At 38.5% G+C, this 7,389-nt stretch overlaps 1 pseudogene; it reads left to right on the top strand.

Moving 5' to 3' along the window:
- The first annotated feature begins 3,101 nt into the window (after positions 1-3,101).
- LOC129400615 (small nucleolar RNA SNORA72) lies at positions 3,102-3,218 on the top strand (annotated as a pseudogene).
- Positions 3,219-7,389: the final 4,171 nt, after the last annotated feature.

Genomic DNA, 7,389 nt, shown 5'->3' on the forward strand with positions numbered 1-7,389 from the left:
CCTGCCAAGAATGATTCCTGAGTGCAGAGTCAGGAGTAAACATTGAGTACTTCCAGGTGTGGCCCCAAAACAAAAAAGATATTTGTACTTCTATGCTCATTTAAGCACTAGTCACAGGAGACAAAATCTGGAAACAACCCAATTGTCAACGAACAGGGTAAATAAATTGTGGCATATATACAAATGAAATACTAGTCGGCTACAACAAAGATGAAATTATGTGATTTGTCACTATTGGGTAGATCTGGCGATAACATGATGAGTGAAGTCATTCAGAAGGAGAGATTCAAATACAGAACCATATCTCTCATGTGTAATATACAGAAATACAGTAAAGTATAACAAATGACTAAAGGCAACAGAACTGGTCTACAGAAATGAAGTTATCAACAGTGAGGTTGAAATAGTGCCTTAAGGGGGAAACACCAAAGTAATAGTGGGACAAAGTGGAAACGGTGGGAAGTCTGGTGTTGGAACGTTGTATGCATGAAACCTTACAAGTAACAGTATTGTGAATCATGGTACCTCACATTAAATAATAAATAGTGAATAAACAAAAAATAACAGCAAAGTTTTAGTGCAATAACCCATTCCATGTGTATGCAGAAGACAAATAAAATTTTAAAGGTAGAATCTGTCTTTTGAGAGATAAAGCAATTTTTTAAAAAATTGAAATTGAGAAATTTTAATTTAAATTTAATTTAATTTAGTTTTTATTAAATGAAACTTGCTTAGAAAGATGTGAGAGGAGAGTAAGAGGGAAAATAAGTGTGCAAGAGAGAACATAGGCTTCTCCAGAGTGGAAATAAGCAAGCAAAGAAATATAGTGACAAACAAGATATGTGTTCAAGGAAAAGACAGGGCCTGAAGACCAAGAATAAATTGAGATTTTTTAAATTGAAACATAAAAAAATAATCACCATGATCTCTGGATCCATATGGTCCCCTGAGCACCGCCATGAGTGATCCCTAAGCCCAGAGCCTTGAATAAGCCCTAAGCACTGCCAGGTGTGACTCCCAAACCATAAATAAATAAATGCAATATAAATTTTTAGTTATTATGATTTTCTTATTATGATGGACTGGAGCAATAATACAGCAGGTAGGGCATTTGCCTTGCACATGGCCGACCCGGGTTCAATACCTCTGTCCCTCTTGGAGAGCCCGGCAAGCTACCGAGAGTATCCTGCCTGCACAGCAGAGCCTGGCAAGCTACCCGTGGTGTATTCGATATACCAAAAACAGTAACACGTCTCACAATGGAGACGTTACTGGTGCTCGCTTAGCAAGTTGGTGAACAACGGGACGACAGTGCTACAGACAGTGCAGTGCTACATTTATTATGATTTATATTCTTACAATAGCTATCATTGACAGGATTCATTAATACAACATCTACACCCACACCAGAGTGTCCATTTCCCTCCACTATGTCTCAGGGATTACCCTCACATCCCTGATACCTCAGCATCCTCTTCTACTGCTCACTCCCACATCTCACTGCCATGGTAAGCTCAATTCTGTAGACCGGTTCTTGGATTCTGTTGCTATTGGCCTTTTCTTATTTCCTTACTATGTTTCTTTATATCCCACATATGAGAGATATACAAATTCTGTATCTCTCTCTCTCCTAGCCGACTTCACTCAGCATGATACCCTCCAGTTCCATGCACACATGGAACGGTGGAAAATTGCATGATCCCATCTTTTCTTACACCTGGGCAGTATTCCATTGTGTAAATGTACCACAGTCTTGGACACTTTGGTTATTTCCAAGTTTTGTCTACTTTGAGTAGTACAGCAACAAAATGCCTTTTCTGAGAGAATTTTTGGCCCTTGGGAATTTGGCCCAAGAGGAATTGCTGAATTAGAGTGGTAAATATTCTCCCAGTCTCTGGGATGTCTTTTGATCCTGGTAATCATTTCTTATGTGGAGCATAAAATCACACATTAAGTTTATGTAGTTCTATTTAACTTTGCTCCCAGTTGCTTCACCAGTGGAACTGAATCTTTGATGATGCCTCTAGATACGATGTCTTGAAGGGTTCTGTCTATATTTTCCTCAATATGTAAAGTAATTATTTTTAACCAACCATTCTGTCTCCTAAGTCATCCTGAAGATTATTTTGGAAACAGTAGGTGAGGTGAATACAAGGAGAACTTCCTCAAATGTGCTGGCTGTTGGGGCTGGAGCAATAGCACAGGGGGTAGGGCATTTGCCTTGCATGCAGCCGACCCGGGTTCGATTCCCAGCATCCCATATGGTCCCCTGAGCACTGCCAGGAGTAATTCCTGAGTGCAGAGCCAGGAGTAACCCCTGTGCATTGCCGGGTGTGACCCATAAAGCAAAAAAAAAGTGCTAGATGCCCATTCAGTGAATAAAGCATGTATTTTCAACAATAAAATTATAATGGCATATGATAAACCTATCTGCATTTTAAAAAATACAAAACTAATTTGAAAATTAATTCACAAATACATTTCTAAACATTATCAATGTTAAATCTATTGTGATATAAAAGTATTACACACATCTTTTGTATTTATAACCACATATGCACTGTATTCCTTGTTTTAATTTAGAGATGTGTCAGTGAAAACTTGATGCAGAAAATTTTATGATACTTAATTTATGGTACATGGGTTCTCCATACATAATTTTTAATACTTCCTCTTCCATATAAACTCCAGAAAATTTCCTCACGTGGACTTCCACAGGAAAATTTATCGCCCCCCCCCCTTCCTTCCTAGGCCTCTTTGTAGTGGGGCCAAGATGCAATTCTTATTATGGTCACTAGATGGCACCAACAGCTTATTTTAGTTCTTGATGAAAACAAGCATTTGGCAAAATAAATGCATGTCATTTTCATTGAACTTTCTGGAACAGTATGTAAAAGAAAATCATGACCAATTTCTTAACTCAGCATTAGGCACTTTTACAAACACTCCTTGAAACGTTGACATTGAACTATAATTGTTTTATTTGTTGTTTATTTATTTATTGTTAAAATGGCATTAATTTTCATAGTACATAGGTTTAAGATTATATTTTTACATCTGTATGAGTTCTCTAATTGAAGTATGCATGAAAATGGGAAGGGATACGAATTTTCTAGCTTTTCTGATTTTGCAATAATGAAGGCAGGCTAAACATTTGCTATAATATTGTGTCCTCAGACCTAGTTTCCCTGTTTTCATTTATTTTTTACTGGTTAAGGTTCTGTGATTTAGAATATATCACTGTCAGTGTCTCACTGTTATCCCGTTGTTCATCGATTTGCTCGACCGGGCGTCAGTAACGTCTCCATTTGTCCCTGTCACGTGTTAGTGTAGCCTGATGGCGTATTCGGGACTTTTTCAGGACCAGGGGAATGAGGACTGTCATTGTTACTGTTTTTGGCATATCAAGTACGCCATGGGTAGCTACCAAGAGTATCCTGCCCGCACGGCAGAGCCCAGCAAGCTACCCGTAGCGATTTATAATGCATAATATTTATAATTATGGTTTCTCATGCACATAATTACAACACCACACCCATCACCAGTGCACCTATCTCCCTTCCCAAGAACCCCAACGACACTCCTTTTCAAGCCCCCACCTCCAACCACGGAAATTCAATTGTGTGAATCAGTTCTCCTGTTTTGTGTTGCCTTTGGTCATTTGTTGATTCTTTGTTATGCATCTTTAAGTTTCATATATGAGAAAGACATTATTTGTCTATTCTTTTCTTTCTTACTGACTTCATTCAGCATGATATCCTCCAGTTCCATCCACGTTGCTGCAAATTGTGTGATTTCGTTCTTTCTTAGAGAGGTATACTATGCCACTGAGTGTATATAACACAAATTATTGATTCATTCATTCACATTTGGGCCTTCGTGTTGTTTACATACCGTGAAGCATAGGTGTGAACATATCTTTTTGAATTAATGTTTTTGTATATAGGGGATGGCTGGCAAGCAGTAGTATATCTGGATCATATGGCAGTTCGATTTCTCTGGTTTTAGAGCTCTCCATATTGATTGCCATAGAGGATGAACCAGACAGCATTCCCATCAACAGTGGATGAGGGTTCCTTTGTCACCTTCACCCTGCCTACACAGGCCATTTCCAGATTTTTAGATAAGTGCAATTCTCATTGGTGCAAGAAATCTCAGTGATTTTTTTTAAAATTTACATTTGCCTAATCATGGGTGAAAATGGACACCTTTTCATAAGGCAATTGGCCATCTTTGGGAAAGTGCCCAGACCTAGTTCTTTTTTTTTTTTTAAATTTATTTATTTTTAATTAGAGAATCACCGTGAGGGTACAGTTACAGATTTATACACTTTTGTGCTTATACTTCCCTCATACAAAGTTTGGGAACCCATCCCTTCACCAGTGCCCATTCTCCGCCACCCGTAAACCCAGTGTCCCTCCCACCCTCCCCAATCCCATCTCCCCCCCACCCCACCCTGCCACTGTGGCAAGGCATTCCCTTCTGTTTTCTCTCTCTAATTAGCTGTTGTGGTTTGCAATAAAGGTGTTGAGTGGCCGCTGTGCTCAGTCTCTAGCCCTCATTCAGCCCGCAACTCCCTTCCCCCACATGGCCTTCGACTACAATGTAGTTGGTGATCGCTTCTCTGAGTTGACCTTTCCCCGGAACGTGAGGCCAGCCTCGAAGCCATGGAGTCAACCTCCTGGTACTTATTTCTACAGTTCTCGGGTGTTAGTCTCCCACTCTGTTATTCTATATACCATAGATGAGTGCAATCTTTCTATGCCAGACCTAGTTCTTTATCAACCTAGAACTGGTCTTGCAAATGCTGGTAAAATTTTTTTTTTTTTGAATCATCGTGATAACAGTTACAAAGCTTTCAGGTTTAAGTCTCAGTCACACAATGATCAAACACGCATCCCTTCACCAGTGCACATGTTCCACCACCAAGAACCCCAGTATACCCCCATCCCACCTCCCACCCTGCCTGTGTGGCAGATGATTTTCACTTTACTCTCTCTTTACTTTGATTACATTCAATTTTCGACAGAAAACCCACTATTATTATTTGGAATTTCCCCCCAACAATCAGACCTGCTGAAAAGGCATCATTAGATACTTTGTTTCCTATTGCTGATAATGAAGAGCATGTAATGTTGCACAGCCGCTGTTGCATGGTTTTGGAATTCTGGTATTTTAGTAATTAAGTCCAAAGGTATTTCTGCCAGCAGCCACTGTGTTCCGAGATTGGTTTGTGTGCCTCTGGGACCATGGCCGTTCAGGGCGGAGGAGCCATTCCTGAGCGTTTTTTGTGTATCAGGAAAGGTTACGTGGCTTTGCGGTTTGAAGAAATTGCCCTGGTCCCCACATACCAGAACCATGTTTGTAGAAGCTCATGGTCCCCGGGATTCATCTGGTGAAGGCAGGGAGACTGCACCTGTTCCATCTGGGGTACCCCGGTGTTATTGGCTCTGTTTGGGGTTCGGAGCATTCCCCGGTGTTCCCCGGTGTTGTGGTGCCCACCGGCCAGGATTCTTCACTGCTCGGTAAAAGTATTCTTTTGTTGTTGTGCATATATACAATATCTTCTTTATTTGCTCATCTGTTGTTGAATTCTTGGCTTGTCTCCATATTTGGCTATTACAAATAGTACTGCAAGGAATATAGGTGTACACAGGTCTTTTCAAACAGTGTTCTTGAGATACTTATCTAAAAGTGAGATGAATAAATAATATGGAAGCTATATTTTTATTATTTTGAGAAACATCTGTACTATTTTCCACAGAGGTTGGATCAGTTTATATTCCCATCAGCAGTGTATGAGTGTTCCTTTTTTTTCTTTTTAAAAAAAATATTGAATCACCATGGATAGTTACAAGCTTTCATGTTTGGCTTACAATTTCACAATAATCAAACACCCATCCCTCCACCAGTGCACATTCTCCACCACCAATATTTTGGGTATACCCCCCTTTCTCACCCTCCCCCTGCCTCTAAGGCAGACAATATTCCCCATACTCTCTCTTTGGGCATTATAGCTTGCAACACAGACACAGAGAGGTCATCATGTTTGTTCCATTATCTACTTTCGGCATGCATCTCCCATCCCATCTGGTTCCTCCAGCCATCATTTTCTAGTGATCCCTTCTCTATTCCATCTGCCTGGTAAAAGTATTTATTTTAAAAAAAGAAAGAAAATTGGAGGGAAAATTATTCAGATATGTCTCAGAACAAACTATATACACCAGGAACTCCTGAACAAAGAAAGATACAAGTAAATGAAAACTAATAGTTTCTTAGAAAACCACAATGGATGCAATTAAATATAAAATAATATATCCAAAAACAATAAGCATGCAAATAAGCATGTAAATAGCTGTCATAGTAATTTTATTCTCAGACAAAAATGGTAAATTTCATGATGAGGTTTGCTGTGATCCCAGTCTTTCTCTCTCTCTTACGCACACACATGCGTATGTTTTTCTGCTAATAGAGATTATCCATCTGCATGTATTTATTTCCATATATAAACATTTGAGGAAAGGCTCTGAATAATAAGGTCTATGATATTTACAATCGATATCTCAATAGGTAAATACACATAGTTACATCTTCATGTTCTTACTAAAAATTTTAAGTATTTTTATCACTCGCAAAAACTAGTTATATAATTTAAGGATGAAAATGAGATACATTTCAAAATATCAGTGGAAAAAACTTGTTACAATCTGATTCCAGAAACTAATTTCATACAGATCTACTGGTCTCTACAGAAATTTGAAGCTAGTTGTTGATTTGTTTTTTAAAAAGCACAGAGTGTATGTTCAGTATAATACCAGCTAATGTTGATAATACACCTATGTTGATAATGCTCGTGTTTATGTAAGTACGTGGTATAGTGTTTCTCAAACAATATTGTCCAAAATAGTCACTTACAAAATTACAAACACTTCCTCAGATACACTCCCAATGTCAGTCTTCTCTTCATGAAGTGGAATAAAACTTCCCTCAATAGCTGAAAGCATCTAATTCTGAAGAATCCTTCCAGTACCATCGAACTCTCTCATAAATCCTGCTTGGTGGATCAAACCTGGGCCTTTCCCTTCTCAGATTATAACAGAAAAACCCTTAGAAATATTTAGAGGTGTAGTTCTGAATCTTACCAGCAGAGAGTGATGATCTCAATATGCCACCTATTCAGCAAAGGAAACTTATTGATTTTTGCAAAGAGAAAATATTAAGAAAAGAATAGTCCTAAATACATTTGAAAAATTTGCTAACACACACACACACACACACACACACACACACACACACACATATATATATATATATATATATATATATATATATACAACTGAAACTGTATTACAGTTGTACGAGTTGATAATGACTCCTCAAACTGAGACT

This window comes from Sorex araneus, chromosome X (assembly GCF_027595985.1).
Source record: "Sorex araneus isolate mSorAra2 chromosome X, mSorAra2.pri, whole genome shotgun sequence".
NCBI lineage: Eukaryota > Metazoa > Chordata > Mammalia > Eulipotyphla > Soricidae > Sorex > Sorex araneus.